At 40.0% G+C, this 23,035-nt stretch overlaps 1 protein-coding gene across 9 annotated transcripts in view; it reads left to right on the forward strand.

Annotated features, from left to right (window-relative positions):
• thsd7ba (thrombospondin, type I, domain containing 7Ba) overlaps positions 1–23,035 on the forward strand; it is a 317,109-nt gene that overhangs the window by 70,943 nt on the left and 223,131 nt on the right. For 3 of the 9 annotated variants that reach the window (XR_014207450.1, XR_014207451.1, XM_082175665.1), the window contains exon 1: positions 11,493–11,658. The exons of 1 other annotated variant lie outside the window; for it this stretch is intronic. The gene's annotated coding sequence lies outside the window, so the exon portion shown is untranslated. Of the gene's footprint in view, positions 1–11,491; positions 11,659–14,462; positions 15,399–23,035 lie in introns of those variants that run through there. 5 more of the 9 variants (XM_082175667.1, XM_082175666.1, XM_082175662.1 and 2 more) reach the window with 3 other exon arrangements.

Raw genomic sequence — 23,035 nt, forward strand, 5'->3', positions numbered from 1 at the left:
CGACATAAACAGGGAGTTGTTATGATTCACAAATGAAGGAAGGAGTGATATGAGGCACAGCTGGAGGTCTGTGGATTGCAGCACCTGCTTAAAATGCACAGACATTAAGAAACAGTTGCTGTTAGTGTTTGCAGGGAAGAGGCATCTTTAGTTCACATTATAGAAGTATGGTTTCCCTGGCCATTGTGCTGTTATTACAGTCGCTTTTACCCTCAGAATGTGAGAGGTTGACTATAAAGCTAGCACAGGTGAACGTTACTGTGGTTGATGTTACACATTAACTGGATTCATTGAGTGTGATTAATTCTCCTCATTGATTGCTCAAAGTTTAATCAGGTTTTTTATGTTAATCTATCTGTATTTAAGTGTAAATCTTGTGAAATCTTCCCCTCTACTCCTGTCCTAATGATCATTGAGACAGTGATCCACTAGAGACCTCTTGATCTATACATTGAGTGACATTCTTTAAACACTTTAAAGATGCAGTTACAGCGTTGATCATTTGGCTGCATCTGTGGTAGTTGTGAGCGCAATCTGAGGTGATTGAATATTTCTTTCACAATGACAATGTCTATTATATTAATAGGAATAAGTGAAGATACATGAAAGTTGCATATCAACCATCATGGAAGTAGAGAGAATATGGGTCCTCACTGAGAAATTAGTGTTATAAATCAGTGTAGAATTGCATTATTTTCTATAATAAAATTATAGATTTTTTTTTTTTGCTATACAGGGTCCTTGAGGTGACATTATAGTGCTTTATGTTTATTTTAGGTTCTTCAGATCAGTGTGTTGCATTCAGTTTTTTTTTAAATCAGTGGTTCTCAACTGGTTTGGATTCAGGAGACAGACTTAAAGGGATAGTTTAGCCAGAATTGAAAAATCTGTCATTACTGCTGTGGAACATAAAATACGTTATTTTTACATCTAAAAATATTGACATCTAAAAATATTGTGTCTCATCTTAATAGGGATGTGCACGAATATTCAAATTTTCGAATATTCGATCTGTAATTATTATTCGAAAAATAAAATACTATTCAAATTTTATTGTATTTTTTTTCCTTTTTTTCGCAGTTATAATTAAATGCAATGGGTTGCGCTGTGGAGCGGGTTTAACAAGTGGATTGTATTTGACCACATAATGTCGTCGTCTGTGATTGTTGCTGACAATGCTGACTCGAGTGCATGTACGTTCTGTATGATAACCGCGCAGTCTGCTTTATTATCGTTTTTTTCCCCCCCGTTTGCGCTGCTTGAAATATTGTTAAATGTTTTCAAATGAAAGAAAACTGCTTGGTTACTGACATTCCTTGAAATATTATCTCTTGTTTTCTACAGAAGAAAGAAATGTGTTCAGGTTTAGGTGGAGTAAATAGTGGCAGAATTTTTATTTTGAGTGAATTATTTAACATGTGACATGAAGTGGTGTCCCATCACTGTACAAAAGTTGCTTATTGTCTAAAAAAAAAGACCATTAAATCAATCATTGGAACTTATTCATATTACCATGAACAGAATAAGCTAAAGAAAAATGCTGAATTATTTATATAGCAGAATAAAATTGAAAAATGTATGAATGCATAAACAACAGCAGAAGTGTGATTTATACATAAACCCAAATTTATTGTAGCCGGGGTGCAATTTTCTTTTTGCCAAAGAAAGAAATAATAGCATGTTCTATGCATTATAATTCTCATTCAACTCAGTGGCAGTTTCTCAGGACTTGCCATCTTTGGGCATGGGCTTGCAGAACTTTTTGAGCCAGAGCTGAGCTTTCACCTGAGCTGAAATACCAAGTGACTTCTCTCTACAGCTATAGAAAAATGACCTCATGGAGTGCTTACAGTGCTGACTCGCTGATGACACCATGGGAACATGCACAGTCCTACACTAGCACATTCCATTTTAAGAGCACTTTTAAGAGCCTTAAATAATCAAAATGTGCAACAAAATGTGCTATGAGGTTAAGAGGTGTCACTGTAGTTCCCTGTCAGTAACTTCGACATAGTGTCGATGACTGACACAAGGAGTCACACTTGGGATCCCAAACACCTCTGATACTTTGAGAAAAGGCCAATGAGAATTGGCGAGGGTAATTTGCATGCCACTCCCCCAGACATACGGGTATGAAAGGGAGTATCGCTCACTCAGATTCTTTGGAACCAAGCGAGTGTCATCTCTAGATGAGCTATTTTCATTCACCTTTGGAAGAAGCGAGTTTCTGATGTTACGGCACATTTGAGCCGTCTGTCTCCAAGCAGTGCATGGATAAGCGCAGATAGAGTTCCCCTGGGCGCTTCAGCAACATAAGAGTGCAGATTTCCTCTAAGAGAGCAGTTTTCCTCTACACAGACAGAGAGCGTCTTTTTAAAGAAGGCTTTCTGCCTGTATGTGATCGATATCTTTCAGCCTCGGATGGTTACGATCACTTTCTCATGTGTTCTAACCCACACTGAGACAGCGTTTGTGGATGGCTCATGTCCTCATTGCGAGAACATGACCATGGCAATGTTGTGATCGCGACTCTCTTTTCTGATAGGAGAGAGAGTCACCTCAGTGAAAAGTAAAACCCATAAAAGTAAGTGGCTGGTGAACTGGGCAAATAATAACATTTATAATTACCTATACAGTGTGCATCTAACATCAATAAAATACATTATTATAGCTGTTTTAAAGGATTAGAATTGGCGCTTCCGTAGACATCAGTGCCTGAGACTGCCACATTAGCTCCGCTGCAGCCTGAGCCCTCAGCCCAGCCACAACCCTCAGGAAGGCGACACAGCCCGCTCATCAGGTGAGCGCTAAGAACCCCAAGAAGGCTTCGAAAAGGTGGGCTACCCAGAGGTGAGAGGAAGTGCTCTTTCCCAAGAGGTGGTGAGTTTGAAGTTTGGAGACTTTTGTTAGCACTAGCCACCACGTCGTGCAAACTCATCAATACAGTCAGACTCAGCTACACAATTCAAAACACCAGGCACCCGCCCAGGTTGAGCGGTGTTCTCTGCCTGCTGAAATTGCAGTCCTATTGGCGAAGGCATGCTGAAATTGCAGTCTTATTGGCAAAGGACGATTAGCCCTACAGCCTGCCATTTCCTCCTCCGGAGTCAGCCGTGACTAAAGTCGCTGTGGGCCACTCACATCTCAGTCAAACTCAATTTCGTAGCTGATGCGCTCTTGCGACAAGTTACGCTTCAGGGTGAATGGAGACTCCATCACAATGCGTTTCAGCTTATTTGGAGTCAATTTGGCAAAGCGCAGGTAGACCTGTTCGCTTCCCAAGAATTCTCCCATTGCCCACTGTGGTACTCTCTAACCGAGGCCCCCCTCGGCACGGATGACGGCATGGCCCCAGGGGCCATTGCAAGTATGCATTTCCCCCAATTATCCTGATTGCACAGACTTCGTGCAAAGTCAGGGAGGATGAAGAATAAGTATTGATAGTTGCGCTGTACTGGCCTACTGGGACTTGGTTCTCAGAGTTCATGCTCCTTGCGACAGCCCCTCCCTGGCAAATCTCCCTGAGAAAGGACCTTCTTTCTCAGAGATGGGGCACAATCTGGCAGATGCACCCAGACCTCTCAAACCTCCATCTCTGGCCCCTGGACAGGATGCGGGAGACTTGAGTAAGCTATCACCAGTGGTGATTGATACCATCACTCAGGCTAGAGCCCCCTCTACGAAATGGGCCTATGCCTTGAAGTGTAGTCTATTTGCTAACTGTTGTGCTTCCCGAGGGGAAGACGCACATAGATGTGCAGTCGAGTCAGGGCTTTCCTTCCTGCAGGAGAGGTTTGAAGGCCGGCTGTCCCCTTCCACCTTGAAAGTGTATGTGGCTGCTATAGCTGCACTTCACGAGTGGACGGTAAGTCTTTAGGGTAGTACGACCTGATAATTAGGTTTCTCAGAGGCATCGGGATATTAAAACCTCCTAGGCCATGCCTTATTTCCTCATGGGATCTCTATGTAGTCTTTCTAGGCCTACATAGTGCTCTTTTTGAGCCCTTAGTGTCAGTAGAGTTAAGTGCCCTCTCTTTGAAGACGGCACTCCTGACTGCGCTCAGGGTTGGGGACCTGCAGGTATTCTCTGCCAGCAAAATGTGCCTTGAGTTCGGTTCGGCATAATTTCACGTGATCCTGAGACCCTGCTCAGGCTACATGCCCAAAGTTCCCACTACCCCTTTTAGGGACCAATTGGTGAGCTTGCAAGCACTGCATCGGAATGAGGCAGACCCAGCCTTGTCATTGCGGTGGCTAGTACACCCTGTGTGTTTACTTTGACCGGACGCGGAGCTTTAGAAGCTCTGAGCAGCTCTTTGTCTGTTTTGGGGGATAGCAAAAGGGGAAGGGTGACTCCAAAAAGAGGATGGCCCTTTGGATTGTGTATACAATTGCCTTGACATACCAGGCCCATGGCGTGCCGTGCTCCTTAGGAGTGCATGCACACTCCATGAGAGTGTTGCATTCTCCTGGGCTCTAGGGCAGTATGTGTCACGGTCGAGTTCTTTCTCCTATCTAGGAGAAAGAGCACTTCCCCTGTGCTAATTCTGATCTGCACAGCTATGAGCTTTTATTTAAAAGAAAGAAAAGAAAAGGTCAAAAAGGCAGACTGAAGCGACATGGTTAGTACTGTTCTCTCTGTCCCCATGTGGAACAAAGGACTACATGGCTTACGTGGGGCATTGGGTAGGTTACGATGTTGCAAGTGTGCCTGTTACCTGACATCTGCAGCGCAAAATCCTCATAACACAGTTCATCTGTTGTGTTTTTTTTGGACCCCTAGTGTCAGTCATCGATACCACGTCGAAGTGACTGACAGATAGGGAACGTCTCGGTTACTATTGTAACCTCCGTTCCCTGATGGATTGAACAAGACTTGGTGTCCCTCTTGCCACAGTGCTGAACTGCCCGCTAAAATGGCCAGGACACTGTCTCGGCTCTTCAGCAAAAAACTGAATGAGTGATGCCCTTTTATATGTCTGGGGGAGTGGCATGCAAATTCCACTTGCCAATTCTCAATGGCCTTTTCTCAAAGTATCAGAGGTGTTTGGGGCTCCCAAGTGCGACACCTTGTGTCAGTTATCAACACTGCGTCTCGTTCCCTCCATCAGGGAACAAGACGATATAATAGGAACTGAGATGTTTCTGTACTAAAACTTAGATTCTTATTGCACATAAAGCAACACACTCTGGTAATAGATGATAGAGCATGTGTCATGTAGTCTCTTTTAGATTCTTGTTAATTTGCTGAGTCGGACTGTAATCACGGCTGGGCAGTACCCAGCACGTCCGACCCCTTCTACATTTTATCTATTGGCTTTTGTCAAACAGGCGCCGGGACATGTCCTACTTGCAAATGGCAAGTTGAAGCCTCCTAAGGCATGGGAGAAGGCTCCAATTATAGCACAGCATATTTTTCTTTAGCAAAAAAGGCTGAAAGAGCAGATGGGTATCAAACAACAGTGACAGGAGTTCAAGGGGGTTATCGCCAACCTTGCCAATTACTGTTACTCACGAAATGAGAAACAATGGGCAGATCAAAGAGCCTCTTATGACTTATAGCAGTTGTTGTTTGTGAAACTCTGAACTGGAAAGCTATGCTGCTTTAATGTACTACATGATTTTTCCCAGACTAGATATACTGAAGAAATCTGACCACAAAGATACGTCAAATGCTTTCTTTTTCTAACCCTTTGCCTCTTTCAATTGCTTATTCTAAATTGGTCTAAATATGGTGATTTCCTATAAAGGTCGTTAGTGGATGTAGTGTTTGTTCCCTAGGGAGCAGTTCTGGACTCTTCAGCATTCTGCATTATTTTCTGCTGGTGCTCTGCTATATCTGAAACCATAGCTCTGCTATATCTGAAACCAAGATGGCGGCGCGAGTACATCGCGAGGCTCGCGGTCTCTCCAGATTCTGCAATTTAGTAGTATTTTTCTTGCTCATTTCGGGTCTGTTCGTGCAGAACAGTTGTGCCTTAACATCGTACACCCAAGGTGAGCTTTTGGATATTGGTTTGCGAATTTCCGACAGTTTTATGGACAACCTTCGACTCCTTCCTGAGATCGCCAAAACACCCGGGGCTATGCACTCTGCCCGGCCGGGCGGAAGTGCTCGCAGGCGGCGTCGAGATCGTAAACAAAGGCGGGGGAAGCGCGGAGGACTAAGAGCTAAGCTAAAGCTAACACCACACCGGCTCTCTTTACCCAGCATTTTCCTTGCCAATGTACGGTCGCTGTTGAACAAAATGGAGGAGATTCGACTCAACATCACATACAGCAAGAGACTTTTGAACTGTAATGTTCTAATTTTCACGGAAACATGGTTAAACAGCGGAATACCGGACAACGCTATTGAGCTAGCGGGACGCCATACATTCCGGGCGGATAGAACATTAGATGGCTCCGGTAAGACCAGAGGTGGTGGATTGTGCATTTACATTAACAAAGCTTGGTGCACAAACTCTGCTATTGTTGGGAGACATTGTTCAGCTAACCTTGAGTTTCTCATGGTTAAATGTAGACCGTTTTATCTACCGCGGGAGTTCACTTCCACTATTATAACTGCAGCCTATATTCCCCCGGATGCTGATGCCAAGTTTGCTATGAAAGAACTTCACGCAGCCATCAGTAAACAACAGACCGTTCACCCGGAAGCTGCGTTTATTGTTGCGGGTGATTTTAATCATTCAAACTTAAAGTCAGTGCTACCGAAATTTCACCAGCATGTTTCCTGTCACACCAGAGGAAACAAAACCTTAGACCATGTTTACACAAACATGGCTGGAGCTTACGTCGCGACACCCCTCCCCCACCTGGGACAGTCAGATCACCTTTCTTTGTTCCTCACCCCCAAATATGCACCTCTCATCAATCGCGTGAAGCCATCAGTGAAGACCATCAAGGTGTGGCCTGCGGGGGCAGATTCCTCACTCCAGGAAAGGTTTCTACACACAGACTGGAGTATGTTTGCTTCTCAAGCCACCAGTGGCTCTCACACGGACATTGACTGCTACACCTCCTCTGTACTGGATTATATCAATACCACCATTGACAGTGTTACAACCCAGAAGCAGATCACCACATACCCAAATCAGAAGCCATGGATGAACAGGGAAGTGCGACTCCTATTGAAGACACGCAACACTGCCTTCAGATCAGGAGATGCACAAGCCTATAGCACATCCAGAGCAAATCTGAAAAGGGGCATCAAAGAGGCCAAGCACTGCTACAAGCTTAAGATAGAGGGACACTTTTCCAACGCTGACCCTCGGCGCATGTGGCAGGGCATTCAGGCCATCAGTGACTACAAACCCTCTCACTCCACCCCCGCAGCCACTGATGTCAACTTCCTGAACGAGCTAAATGACTTTTATGCTCGCTTTGAAAGAGACAACAGAGAAACTGCCACCAAGCTCAAATCCTCAGCTGACCACCCGCCGATCACACTCTCCTCCACAGATGTCTGCAATGCACTGAGCAGGATCAGCGCGCACAAGGCTGCTGGACCAGACAACATCCCTGGACGCGTACTCAGGGCATGTGCGGAGCAGCTCGCTGGGGTTTTTACAGACATTTTCAACCTGTCTCTTGCCCAAGCAGCTGTACCAACATGCTTTAAATGCACTTCCATTGTGCCAGTGCCAAAACACTCCAGCCCGAAGTGCCTTAACGACTACCGCCCTGTAGCACTCACACCCATCGTAATGAAGTGCTTTGAGCGGCTGGTCCTGGCACACCTAAAAGACTCTCTTCCATCCACATTGGACTCACACCAGTTTGCCTACCGTAGCAATAGGAGCACAGAGGATGCAGTTTCCATGGCACTGCACTCTGTGCTCACACATCTGGACAATAAGAACACTTATGCACGCATGCTGTTTGTTGACTTCAGCTCAGCATTCAACACTGTCATCCCAACTAAGTTAATAGCCAAACTTGGAGACCTGGGCATCAACACCTCCATGTGCAACTGGATTTTGGACTTTTTGACCAACAGACCCCAGAATGTTCGATCAGGCTCCAACTGCTCCACGTCCATCACACTCAACACTGGTGTACCACAGGGCTGTGTGCTAAGCCCGTTTCTCTACTCCCTCTTCACCTCCGACTGCAAGCCTGTGTACGGATCTAATTCCATCGTCAAGTTTGCGGACGACACTACGGTGATTGGTCTCATCAGCAACAACGATGAGACTGCCTATAGGGAGGAGATCAAGCACCTGGCCACATGGTGCACTGAAAATAACCAGCTCCTCAACACCACCAAAACGAAGGAGCTCATCGTGGACTTCAGGAAAGTGTCAAGAGGCACACACGACACCATCCACATCAATGGAATGGCTGTTGAGCGTGTCTCCAGTTTCAAGTTCCTGGGGACCCACATCTCGGCGGACATGACCTGGACAACCAACACCTCCAGCCTGGTCAAGAAGGCTCACCAGCGCCTTTTCTTCCTGAGGACACTGAGGAAGAATCAGCTTTCCTCCACTATCCTGGTGAACTTCTATCGCTGTGCAATAGAAAGCATCCTGACCAACTGTGCTACAGTGTGGTATGGGAGCTGTTCTGTTGCAGAGCGCAAGGCACTGCAGCGGGTGGTGAAAACCGCCCAGCGCATCACTGGGACTCCACTACCTGCCATCGAGCACATCCAGAGGAAACGCTGTCTGCATCGAGCGCGCAGCATCCTTAAGGACTCCTCTCACCCAGCCCACAGACTGTTTTCTCTCCTGCCCTCCGGCAGGCGTTTCAGGTGCCTCCGGACCAGGACCAGCAGACTAAAGAACAGTTTTTTCCCCAGAGCTGTCTCTTTATTAAACTCTAACTCTCATTGATCCCACTCCCCTCATATACTGATTGACTCTCCTCTCCCTCCTCACACCTGCCTCCATTTTGTTATTTGCAATACTATAATGTTCATTTGCACTGCTGACTGTTATTACAGAAACAACTGTTTACATATGCATCTTGCACTACTATCTTGACTGGAATATGCTCAATTTGCACTGCCGACTGTTTATTTACAGTACCGACTGTTTACATATACATTTGCAATACCATACTTTAACTGTAATATGCAATTACTTCCACTGCACTTTCACTCGGATAGCTTCTGTCCAAACTTTATTTGCACTACTTTAAATCCATTGTTATACTGCTCATTTTAGCCTAACTTATACATATATCTATTTGTAAAATTCTGTTTATAGTAATAGCCATCTGTATATTATGCTCACATTCTGTTTATAGTAACACCCATCTGTATATATATATTCATAGTACATATCTATCTGTAAAATTCTGTTTATAGTAATAGCCATCTGTATATTATGCTCACATTCTGTTTATAGTAACACCCATCTGTATATATATTCAGTACATATCTATCTGTAAAAATTCTGTTTATAGTAATAGCCATCTGTATATTATATTCAGTACATATCTAGCTGTAAATTCTGTTCACAGTAATAGTTATCTGTATATTATATTCATAGGACAAATCTATCTGTAAATTTTTGTTTATAATAGTATTCAACTCTATATTTATTCAGTACATATCCATGTTCTGCACTTATGGAACCACTGTATATCCTGCACTTGCTGCTATTGCACTTCTGGTTAGACCTAAACTGCATTTCGTTGCCTTGTACCTGTACTTGTGTAATGACAATAAAGTTGAATCTAATCTAATCTAATCTATATTTAGAAGCCTTTAGATTTATTTACCAGAACAGACAGCTTTTGTCCCACTCAGCCTTTATACTCAAAAGTGGTCTACCAGGAAATTCAGCTAGTAAAATGTGTTGAACTAACTCTAGTCATGGAAAAATTGAAAGCCTGTGGAGGAAATTTCCTAATTATATTATGAAGCCCTCAATTGGTTGTGATGCTAATGGTGTGTATTCTTGTTCTGTTATAGGCATCCAGTACCTCTTGAATCCTTTCCGATAAGATGGCTCAAACAGTGATTGATGACCCCAAAACTAGACCCCATTTTCTCATCCTCATGTCATTTTAGGCTTGTTTTGTGAACTGAAAAGGAGATATTAGACAGAATGTCCAACCTACATGTACATTTGTGAGTACAAGAAAAGTGGATGGTTAGTTTAACGATTAATCTAAAATCATTAAATCTCTGGTGTCGAATATTGAGGCATTTAAAACCAATTCAAATGAGATATTCAAAGATCATTTGACTGCTCTACATTACTGTCATTCTATAATGGACTGAACCTTATTGTAAAGTGTAACTAAAATGTTATAATACATTGGGTATCATTTACTAACAATGAACAATACAACAACAAAACATTACATAATTTATCAATCTTGGTTGATGTTTGTACATTTTGATAATGTAGTTTTATAAATTAGCCTAACATTAATGTATTCTAAATTAAAATGCAATCAAAATGAGCAATAACGTTTTAAATTAAAAATTAATTTATGCTCAAAATCAGTGTTATTCTTTGTTTCTTCTTGATATGTAATGCATATTGTAGGGATTGTCAGTCGATTAAAAAAATAACAAATTAATTGCACAAACTTCTGTAACTAATTAACTTACTTTCCCCCACACTTAAAAGTTTACTTGCACAATTATTTTTACAATACATTTGATGTCAGTATCTTAATGAGTATCGAACTTGTTGGTAATGCCTCAATAATGCAATTATTCATAATTGTTTCATGCATTGAATCATAATTAACCACAAATTGAACTAAATTGTAACACTGAAACTGAAAATGCTTCTCAGTGGCGTATAATGTTCATCGAGGTTAATGCACATCTAATGTACAGTGAATTTAATGCATGTCCTGTTGAGCTAATGGACAGCACTGCTCATCGAAAGATCTTGTGTGCTGTCAGCTCCATTAAAAATAAATACACCTCACATTAAAATGTCACCACTTGTGCATCTGTGCCTTTATAAATATTCCTGTAAGTATAGTTTATGTGGTAATTTACAATTTCAGCAGGCACAAATAAATTATAATGCTTCAAAAAGACACTTAAAAGATGTTTGCAGTGCACAAAAACATTTTAGAACAATTAAATCCACATTCGTTTTATGCCATTTCCACTTTGAAAACAAACCTCTATTCAGAAGTCAGTGTTGAAAGGATCTCAAGGTATTGTGGAGGAACCTTATAGAAACATAAAAAGAGTGTGACAGCGAAAAGACACTTATGGATGCAGACAGGCAGTGAAAAGGGACCAAAACAATAGTGTTGCATTTCAATGAGGGGCTACCGAGCGTGTGCCACGGCTTCTGACAGCAGCGATGAACCGGGGTTTAGATGAAAATGAGGAAAAGAACATGAAGGGAAAATAAAAGATATGAGAGAGAGAGAGAGAGAGAGAGAGAGAGAGAGAGAGAGAGATTGTGTGGAAGGGGAGGGGGTTACTTGAGGGGAGCAGGGCTGGCTAAATAGGAATCATCCCTCTTAGCCAATGAGTTTAAAGAGAGAAGCAGATGTCACAGGAGTGAGAGGGACCACCTCCGCAAGCTCAAGCACCCTCAGTGAAAAGAGCGCAATGAGCTGTGCGCTGTCACATCGGTAGTTGCTATCTCCTCTCTCTCTCTCCCGAACGCACACATTCTCGCGCTCCTGCTTGCTTTTGCAGGCTGTCAACTGGAAGCATCAGCATAGGTAAGACTTGCATGTTACATCGCTGTCTGTAGATTAGCAGAGGATGCCTGAATGCTCATTAAAGTGTGTCTGATTTTCCATTTTGTGGGAGTTAGATGTGAGTTTCTCCTGATAGAGGTACACTCTGAGAAACTGAGGAGGTTCTTATGTAAGTGCCGCGGCTTGGAGCTTATTTTACGGAAACTTTGATATGAGGAGAGCTTTGAGAGCTTTGAGATCTGCTCTTCTCGAGTGTATGAATTATAACTAAAGGAGTGCTCCAAATGAATGGAGTCACTTTGTGTGGTCTCAGAGACATGCCGGTTCAGGTGGTCCGGTCCACAGCCAGGTAAATCACTGTTCAGATGCTGCAATCTTGAAGTAAAAATGACAGCTGTGGGATTTGTGCTGACTTTCGCTGCAATCGGCATGTTTTATCTTTCTCCTGACTACAATAAACGCTGTTTTGTGCCTGCCGGCTCTCGCTCATTCCAGGGTCCCAGCCCCACATCTTTTTGTTCAAGGGGGTGTGCTTAGACTGATCAATTCCTTTATGTGTGAAGGAGACAACAGTGTGGGAAGGTGTGTGTCTACTGCAGGGTGTTTTTCAAAGCTGACTGTGGTTGTCAGTTGTAACTGTCAATGCATGGAGCATTAATGCTGAATATTTACAAAAATGCACCTATCAACAGATATTGTGAGCTGTTGTTGGTTTTTTTTAGCTATATTTTTGTCCCAAGAGTTGGATGTTGAAGTATGTCTTTGAACTTCCATGACTCACTGACGCTTACCTGCCCTACTTTGAGAAGAGGATGATAAAGTATTATTCATACTTCATGTAGGAATTCAGATGAAAGCCTTGCAATCTATTACCTGCATTGCTTTTGCCCCATTTTCTCCAGAGTACACAAATCTGGAAAGTGTATATCAAAATATCAGACGGGAATTTGCTTTGTGTTATTTAGTTAAGTCAACACATGGAAATGGCAGCATATAGAGTTGCGTACAGCCCACATGTCCTGTTTGTGTTGAGATATAATGGGAGTTCTGCTCTTTAAAATATTGAAGATGCTGCAAACTTTTGGAGGTTTTTTTCACATGCAAATTAGTTTTGTGGCAGAATAACTGCAAGTTTGATGCAAATGTGCAACTCTGACAACAAACAGGCGCTGAAGTCGATACTTTAGTCATCTTTTTCACACGGTCTCTTTCTCTGATGAATAATAAATTCAACTCACCAACTGAAAATAGCACCATTTGGTGTACACACTCCATAAGTAATGTCTGTGTGTCTTGTATCTAATTTATACACGTGATGGCATGTGGAGAAAGAGCTCCGTTCTGCGGCAGCATTTCGCCTTAATCAGCATCAACCATCAGACGTTTGATCATCTCTATCTGCAAGACTTTCAGCCAACCAAGACCTAGACGTACCTCCCCTCCTGAGAGCCATCTCTAACTGTGATTAACCAAGCACAGCTGAGCTCTCCTGTCTCTCAGAGTTAGTGGATATACATCCGTCCGTGCCGTTTGTTTTCCGTCTGATCGGAGCTGTAAATTAAAGCTGAAATTGAGAAACGGTGTATCTCACTGCTTGTATTCATTGCTGCTTGCTTGTTTTTGCAGTCGTTTCTGGCGTCTCAGGTGTGAGAATCAGGCAGAGTTATGGCAGGTGTGGACTGATGCATATTCGTAGACTTGAATCATTCATATAAATAAGATGGAGAGCTCAGGGCCTAACTGTGCTGAGGCACAGAGACTGGCTGTGAATCACTCTAACATCCCGTTAACACCGAGAGCCAGCATCAGTATAAAACTAGAGCGCTTCCCTTATAGTCAACAAAGCTGTCTACAGTGGAAGAGTGTGATTTGCGGCATAGATCGCTTCAGTGATTATACTGGAAACGGTCTAGTTTAGTCACATTGGGTAATTTAACTTGCTTGCAGTGTAGAGAATGTATAGATCAGAGTCTGTAGGAATAAAGAATAATCAAGATCAAGACTTTTGCTGAAGTATCCCTAGACCCTGTAATCTCATGGTTTTCTCTTCTAGAGGTTCAGATTTTGACATGTCACTGCTCCGTTCAATTTCACCGAATTACCAAAGTTTGCCATGACAAGCCAGAGATTTCAATACAAACCAATGTTTAGAAACATTGGTTCATTCTGAGTAGGAACAGTATTTTTACAAGTGTTTCCCAACATTCTTTGTAAAATACCAGTTAGAATTAAATAAAAAAACAGTAAATAAATGTTCCATTTATAATGTCACAATATATTCAATTCAGGTTTCTATTCAAAGAAACCTGAACAAAATGTTTTACAGTTTCCACAGAGCATGTTTTCTGTTTTCACCCACTTTTCTACATTGATAATGAAATGTTTCTTAAGCAGCAAATCAGCAAATCATTTGACACTGAAGAAGACTGGGGTAATGATGCTGAAAATTTTGCCTTGCCATCACAGGAAGCGAATTCAAATAGAAAAATGATGCAAGTTCACTGTGAATAGATCTTTGGTGTTTGGTTTCATAAAATATTTTTTTTTTTTTTTTTTTTATTAACAGTTACCATCATTTAAAAATAAGGCTTTTACTCTGGAACAATTGAAAGGGTTTTTATGCATGTTTTCTATTACATTCTGCTTCAGTTTTCACTTTTTGAACCATTTCTAATCCATGATACAAACGACACCAAATCTCATCAGATTTTCCTGAGACCAAACAATCCGAGTTATTCTGTTCACATTTATTTTTATGGCTCTACGCTCTTACCTGTATGTCAAAATTTGCTCATTTATGTCCCCCCCCTAAGGTATAGTAGGAGAAACATCTGAGCAATATAATTTTCAAGTAACATCGGCCGTTTCTTCTGTCTTTGTCGGTTAATTGATTATCAATCCTTCTGGTAAAGGTAAAACTTTAAGTTCAAGTTGGTTTCCACCTTTTGCTGAAGCACATACAGAGTGATTGAAGTTACAGCATAGCATGAAACAATTAAACAAGACAGTGTTCGATCTTAATATAAAAGCATGCTGTAATTTCATTGAACTACATCTCATGTGGAAACCATTTGTTGTTGTTTTTTTTCTCCATTGTTTGTTCATGACACCCAAAATCTCATTCGTCTGTTGATGAAAGCAATTGATTAATACTCGAATTAAATGCTGAACACATCTCTGCACGCATATCGCTGAGATGTATTGGAGCATTTAAGGTCTTGGCAGACGGGTTCCTCTGTGAGTCAGTAATGGGCGAGGAATGCCAGGAAAGCCAGAGTCCGCACCCCCCCCCCCGCCCTCGCAGATAAAAACGATGTGTCCCTGGTGGCCCGGAACATGATTTCAGCCCGTATGAGGTTTCAACAGCTTTCTCCATCTGGCTTCTGTGCAAACAGTGTTGCGCACCTTCTCCAGTGTTTATCGATTGAACTGTTCACTCTATCAGTCATCTGATCGTGCTCTCCTTCCTTATTTGCTTCTCCTAAACGTCACAGTTCTTCATCTGAAAATCACAGCAGCCAGCTGAGGACAAGACAAGAGAGAAACTTTGAAAGAACATAAGCCATTATCTGTGAATATATTCTTTAGCAGGACTGTACATCTTTCAAGTCTGTCAGCGCCTTTCTGAAGTTCCTCCTGAAACCGTCGTTGAAGAAACGTGCAATTTTAGGAAAATTATGGTGATTACGTAGCCCACTCTTAGCTTGAGTATGTCTTCTCCCAAACTTCTGATGACCTTTACAATCGGAGCATGTTGAAGTGTAAGTACAGATAAGTGTGGTCTCATCAGAAACCAGGAAATGACGTTTTCCCTTTTTCCCACTGTTTCTTCATGAAGTTTGAGTGCACTGTATGTCATCTGGGAGCTTGTTTATGGCGTCTGAATCTCAAAGACTGTTTTAAAGAGGCCTGAAGTAGCATTAGGAACTGACACAGAGCAACCAAAATGAATATGGTGATTAATTGTGTTTCTGAAGGATGTTGTTGACCAGTAGAGGACATTTGAATGTCTCTTTGAACTGAAAGACTTGCTTTTTTCTATACAAACTAAAAAGGCTGCTCATAAGGTCTTTTTTTAATCTCCTGTGTGTGTGCGCGCGCGTGTGTGTGCGCATGTGTCTGTGAATCATAGCTTTGCTTGTTACCCTACGATGATGAAAGGAAGACGAAGGCTTCGTATGTACATATTCAGATCTCTCTGTAATGGATCTGTGCATGGATGCTTTAGCCGACACAAAAGAAAGGAATAGGCATGTGGAAAGCTATTTGTCAATGACAGCTGAACTGACCAGCCTGATTCCTGTGCATTTTAATGGCCTCCTATACACGTGCTGCTGCCTCTGTAGTGCGTACAAGGTACAGATTGCTTTATCATTTTAAATGAAACCTACTGATGTGAAGATATATTACCCCCAGCTGTCTCATAAATCTGTGAGATGGGATAATTTCTCTGAAGCCTGAAGGTTTTTATGAAGAAAATCTGAATGGTTTTTGCAAGTGCAGAACTCATCGCCATAATACTTGAGTGTTTTCGATAGATACTTGTGATGCATGATATGTCAGTACCAAATTGGTTATCTGCTGATATCTCTCTCTCTCTCTCTGACAATATTTTATTTTGAATTAATTAATTAATTTCATGTCCTCTATTCTTACATTTAGATTATGTACTTAAAGTAAAAATTTTAAATAATGTTTATTCTTTAATTTAATAACACTGTTGAATGTGACCCCACATTTTTAATACTATACATTATTATACATTATAATGTGGTACTTAAATTAATTTGTAGCATTTCAAATGGCTGATTTTCTATATTAATGAATGAATGAATGAAGTTTAAATTATTAGTATTGGGCGATATTTTACATTTAGAAAATGTAAAAATGGCCTTTGCCGTCATCTAGTACACACTAAGTTGATCTTTAAAAACACTAATATTTTACCAACGCTGTTAAAAGCAATCTTTAGCAAATCTCAAAATGAATATACATTTTTCACAATGTTGTGGTGCCTAATCATTTTTATCTCAATTTAGTTGGCTTGTTATTATATATTTAGTTACTTAGTTCATTATCAGACATATTGGAAAATTCACTGTTTATCTTCATGTTTCATATTTTTACATTTTAGATTTTTTTCTGTCATCTAACACTCACTTGATGTTAATCTTTAAAAACTCAAATAATTCAACAACATGGATATGTGTAATCATTAGTAATTAATACTGTGGAGTTTTTAATACGTACATTATAATGTTGTCTGAATTCTTGACTGAAGGAATGCCTGAATTTACTTTTAGCATGTAAAACAATTTATTCATTGATTCACTTATTTATTTTATTTTAGATGAACTACTATAGTAAACTAGTATACTTTTAATATCAGCATTTATTAGTTATACAGTCTGTCAAGAACAGTGAAAGTCCCAGTGCTGTTGGACTGTGTATCAGCACTTTTGGAATGCTGCTCCACCAATCAAATTCAAGGACCGGAACTAACTGTTATATTGAACACTACTATTGAATACTGGTTCTTTTAATACATCAACAATTCCCTACACTATTAGCTTATCAAACACAATTTTCTGCTCGAATTAAGCAGGACAGAGCAATCTCTTGGTCTTTACAGTTAACACACAAGGTTGCATTTGAATTATTTTGGTGGCGTCACTTTTTCCCGATACATAGATAACGTCTGTCCAGCGTGCTGTCGGCCAGCCAGTGGCACGCTGTCGCCAGCCCTGTATAATTAATAGCAGAGGGATCTGGAGGCGTGGGGTGGTTTCGCTCTAGCTGTACTGTAGGTGTGTGTCTAGGCTGAGATGTGCTGCCTAGCAACATTAAGATTGCAGTCATGGTGGCCAGAGTTCCCCAGTTCCCATCATGCCCTCTGACCAACAGATCAGGGGAGTCCCAGAGACATAAAATGAAGGTCAACCTCTTTTAAATGATGGATTTGTGACACACAGCCTTAGGCATTGTGTGTGTGTTCTGTGTTGTGTACAGCCTTTGTGTTTATCATCTTTTTACTCTTTTAATTCCTTTTATAACTGTATCATCTTTATATCTCTTTTAATTACTTTTATTACTTTTAAATTTCCTTGCTTTTATTTTGTGATTATTTTCATTCCTTTCTGTGTAACGCACTTTGAATTACCATAGTGTATGAAATGTGCTATATAAATAAACTTGCCTTGCCTTATGCATGATGCTTCAGTTCTAAAACCTAGTAAGCAGCCTATGGAGGCAGCATTTTACGGAATCATAACATCAGCATTACATAAGTCCTAAAAGGAGCCCCAGAACACATTGTGCTGAGCTAAGTGAAAAAATAAATGGACAAGGTGAGAAAAGTTGTTGATTTTATAAATGGGGATATTTGATTTAATACAAAACAATTGATTTAAAAATTGATTGTATGGAGAAATATATCTATTTTTACACTGTTTGGAGCAGAGGTTTTTTTTCATACAAAAACACCCCCTTTCTAAAATATAAAGGCTGCTATACATTTTCAAATATAAAGACCCAATTTATACTTTGTGAGAAAGCCAAAGTATCAAAGTATCTTTTTTTTTTCTGCCCACCATCAGAGTAATATCGGAGTTCGTTTTCAATTCAGGTTTATTTGTAAAGCATTTTTTTTTTCAATAATTTTAATTCCAAAAAAAAATAAACATGTTAAAAATTGTTAAACATATTTAATGTTAACATGTTAACTTTAAAGTTCTTTATTTAAAAAAAAATAAATAATATTTCATATATATATATATATATATATATATTTCGCCTTTATTTAGACAAGAGAGGAGAGAGGGGAATTGGACCAGGAATGGACATCTAGCCGGGACTCGAACAAAGTGCAACTGCACCACATGTCGGAGCACTTGCCCACACGGCTATGGCTCGAACCCTAAAAAAAACATTTCGATATTTTTCTTTTCTCCTAATCTTTCTGCTGACCCCCAAGCTCCTGTATTAAAATATAGTTAGCAGTGTTAGCTAGCAGTCTTCATGATATAATTTGAGAGTTGCTATTAGTGTTTCTGCCCATGTAGAGTGTCCAAATTGGTCACTTATTAGGTTCCATGATTGTTGAAATGCTGCCTTAGTAGGTAGGTAGCTGTCTATGTAGACAGTACCTTGGTGGCTTACTAGACTTTGGAACAGAACAGTAGTGTGTGCTTGAATTTGTGTGTGGATCTCTTTGTGCTAGGTGTCTTGGTAGCAATTACCCTGGAGAGCAGAGCTGCATGACTAGATCTGCAGTCTGCTCCACACATTTCAATTGCATCACTCCCCCACTACCTTCACTAGACGTCGGCATGCTAATGGCAAGGCGGGTGGAGACGTGATCTTGCGGGGCCTTGTGAAGTAAGTTGCTTATTGATTCTTATTGGTTCAGGGATGTCCTGGCCTAAGCCAAAGGCCCTACAATCCATCCACTGACACTGAATTCAGCAGTCAAGACACTGGGGAAAAGTCACCTTTATGCACTGGAAACTGCGTAAAGCCCTGTGTGTCCGTAACCTCTATTAGTTCAGGTTCATAGACACTCAACGGAGCTCCCTGATGCTCAGAGAATAATCATTTTTTAGCAGCTGCATTCTACCACATTCTCATTTATTGTCTAATTGCTTTTCATCCCTGAGCTCTTGATCTTATTGGGTGCCGCAAGTAATGTTAGTGTCAAAATGCTTTGGAAGCAGGATGAAAACATCTTAAAGCTTGTCAGTATTGAAGTATATGTCTGTCCAGATTAGATGTTATTGTATATTGAATAATTCTCAAGGCTAAATTGTCTATTTTTTTTTTGTACCAGTAATACATCAAATGCACTCTTTTTTGGAAACAAATTCATTCTAAGGCACAATGTATAATATTCAGAACACAAATCAGGGTAACACTTTTAAGGTGACGTAGTTACATGCTACTACGTGTACTTACTATTATAATAACAGTATTATGCATAATTGCAAGTAACTAGCCCTAATCCAAACCCTAACTGTTACTCTATAGTAAGTACATGTAGTTAATTAATATTACTCAGTTCTTATTTGAGTAAGTTCAATGTAACTACGTCACCTTAAAATAAAGTGTTACCCAAATCAGTAATTCATTTGCATCACTTATTGGCATATTATTGTAGCAAGTCAAATGCATTTATAGATTGAGGATTTTGGCCAAGTTGACAAGGTGGAATTGGATTTGATATCTTAAGGTCCTATTGGAATCATTTGTGGATTATTGAAGATTCGTTTGATCATTATGTATTAAATTATTTGATCAACAATGCAGTAAAACAATAATATTGTGTAATATATATTATATTATATATTATATTATATAGTATATATATATATATATATCTTTTTTTTTTGTAATAACTGTTTTCTATTTTAATTTATTTTCAAATGTAATTTGTTCCTGTGAAAGCAATAATCCTTCAGAAATGATTCTAAAATGCTGATTTGGTGCTCAAGAAACAGTTGAAGTTTGGTGTCATTGGTTGCGTTCCAGTCCACTTTTAGACACACACTTGCGAACTTCCCCTCGGGGGAATCCCTGCCGCCATTTTGAAGTGCGTTCCACTTCGTGGACGAGGGAAGTTTATATGGACAAACCCTCGTTCCCTCGATTTTGACCGAGGGTGCGAGTCTACTTCATATGTACACTTCAGGCACATATATGTCCCACAATGCAGTACGATTGTGATGTCACTACATATCTTGTCTAATCACCTCCACAACAAACAACTCTGATATATTAATTGTATATTTCTTTTTATTTAAAACAACCTTTGGAAGCAGGATGAAAACATCTTAAAGCTTGTCAGTATTGAAGTATATGTCTGTCCAGATTAGATGTTATTGTATATTGAATAATTCTCAAGGCTAAATTGTCTATTTTTTTTTTGTACCAGTAATACATCAAATGCACTCTTTTTTGGAAACAAATTCATTCTAAGGCACAATGTATAATATTCAGAACACAAATCAGGGTAACACTTTTAAGGTGACGTAGTTACATGCTACTACGTGTACTTACTATTATAATAACAGTATTATGCATAATTGCAAGTAACTAGCCCTAATCCAAACCCTAACTGTTACTCTATAGTAAGTACATGTAGTTAATTAATATTACTCAGTTCTTATTTGAGTAAGTTCAATGTAACTACGTCACCTTAAAATAAAGTGTTACCCAAATCAGTAATTCATTTGCATCACTTATTGGCATATTATTGTAGCAAGTCAAATGCATTTATAGATTGAGGATTTTGGCCAAGTTGACAAGGTGGAATTGGATTTGATATCTTAAGGTCCTATTGGAATCATTTGTGGATTATTGAAGATTCGTTTGATCATTATGTATTAAATTATTTGATCAACAATGCAGTAAAACAATAATATTGTGTAATATATATTATATTATATATTATATTATATAGTATATATATATATATATATATCTTTTTTTTTTTTTAATAACTGTTTTCTATTTTAATTTATTTTCAAATGTAATTTGTTCCTGTGAAAGCAATAATCCTTCAGAAATGATTCTAAAATGCTGATTTGGTGCTCAAGAAACAGTTGAAGTTTGGTGTCATTGGTTGCGTTCCAGTCCACTTTTAGACACACACTTGCGAACTTCCCCTCGGGGGAATCCCTGCCGCCATTTTGAAGTGCGTTCCACTTCGTGGACGAGGGAAGTTTATATGGACAAACCCTCGTTCCCTCGATTTTGACCGAGGGTGCGAGTCTACTTCATATGTACACTTCAGGCACATATATGTCCCACAATGCAGTACGATTGTGATGTCACTACATATCTTGTCTAATCACCTCCACAACAAACAACTCTGATATATTAATTGTATATTTCTTTTTATTTAAAACAACCCAAACACACCTATATACATTTGGATGCTGCATTAAACAAATTCTTAAAGTTTTTTAAAAATGTATTTATAATAAATCAACTTCATAGCTGATTCCAAGTGATCAAGGGCTTAGGACGTTTCAATTCAGCCCATTGCAGTTTCCGCCAGTAGTGGGCACTCGTAAGCAATGACGTACATCCGAGAGAATGAGACGGAGGGGAGTTAGCAAGTGAAGGGCATGACAATTTTGGACTGGAACGCAGCCACTGAAGCAGGCTTTACTGATGTGTCTGGCTGATCTTTAACTCCATTTTTAGACATGTACTCGCAAACTTCCCTTAGCACTTCCCCATTTTTTTTGTAAAAATAGGCTAACGATTGCGTCATAACCACGTGACTCTCTGTCGCACAGTAGAGAGATTACCGTATGGCAGAAAATCTTTGTATTAAAGGGATAGTTCACTTTGAAATACATTTTTGGTATGTTTTAGCTTACCTCAAGGGCATCCAAGATGTAGGTGTCTTTTTTTCCGCAGTAGTTTAAATTTTTATATTTTTAGGTCAAACCGTTCTTGTCTGTCAGTCATATAATGCAGGTCTATGGTCATTATCTCAAAACACAAGCACAGAGTCCAAATTAAAACAATTCCCCGTCGTCCAAATTAAACAATTCCCCATCGTAAGTACACATTGATGGCCTAAGACACGAAACGAGCGGTTTGTGTGAGAAAACGAACAGTATTTATGTCGTTTTTAACGCTTATACACAGCCATGTCCGAGTGATCTGATCTGACGTGTGCGCAGACTGGTGCATAGATATATACACACTAGACGTCGCCTTGTCTACGGCAGTTCATTGGAACGAATGTCTTTAAGGCGACATCTAGTGTATATATCGATGCACCAGTCTGCGTACACGTCAGATCAGATCACTCGGACATGGCTGCGTATAAGCGGTAAAAACGATATAAATACTGTTCGTTTTCTCACACAAACCGCTCGTTTCGTGTCTTAGGCCATCAATGTGTACTTACGATGGGGACTTGTTTAATTTGGACGACGGGGAATTGTTTTAATTTGGACTCTGTGCTTGTGTTTTTAGATAATGACCATAGACCTGCATTATATGACTGACAGACAAGAACGGTTTGACCTAAAAATATAACAATTGAAACTAGTGCGGAAAAAAAGACACCTACATCTTGGATTCCCTTGAGGTAAGCTAAAACATACCAAAAATTAATTTCAAAGTGAACTATCCCTTTAAGGCAATAGCTACAGTAAAGCAGTTAGTCTTTTTAATGTTTTTTCTGCCTGCTATATATCTTAGTATCTGTTAATTACCCTTATTATTAACTGCCAGTTTTGGCACTCCATAATTATGTGTAAACAGAAGAACACCCACATAGAGATGCATTACCATTATCAACAACCAGCTTTCATTTTCCCATCATGCAATCACACTATGTACGCTCAATGATTTTGGTCTTAGTACAATAGACATGCTGGGC

Source organism: Leuciscus leuciscus (assembly GCF_965113295.1).
Source record: "Leuciscus leuciscus genome assembly, chromosome: 7".
NCBI classification, from domain to species: domain Eukaryota; kingdom Metazoa; phylum Chordata; class Actinopteri; order Cypriniformes; family Leuciscidae; genus Leuciscus; species Leuciscus leuciscus.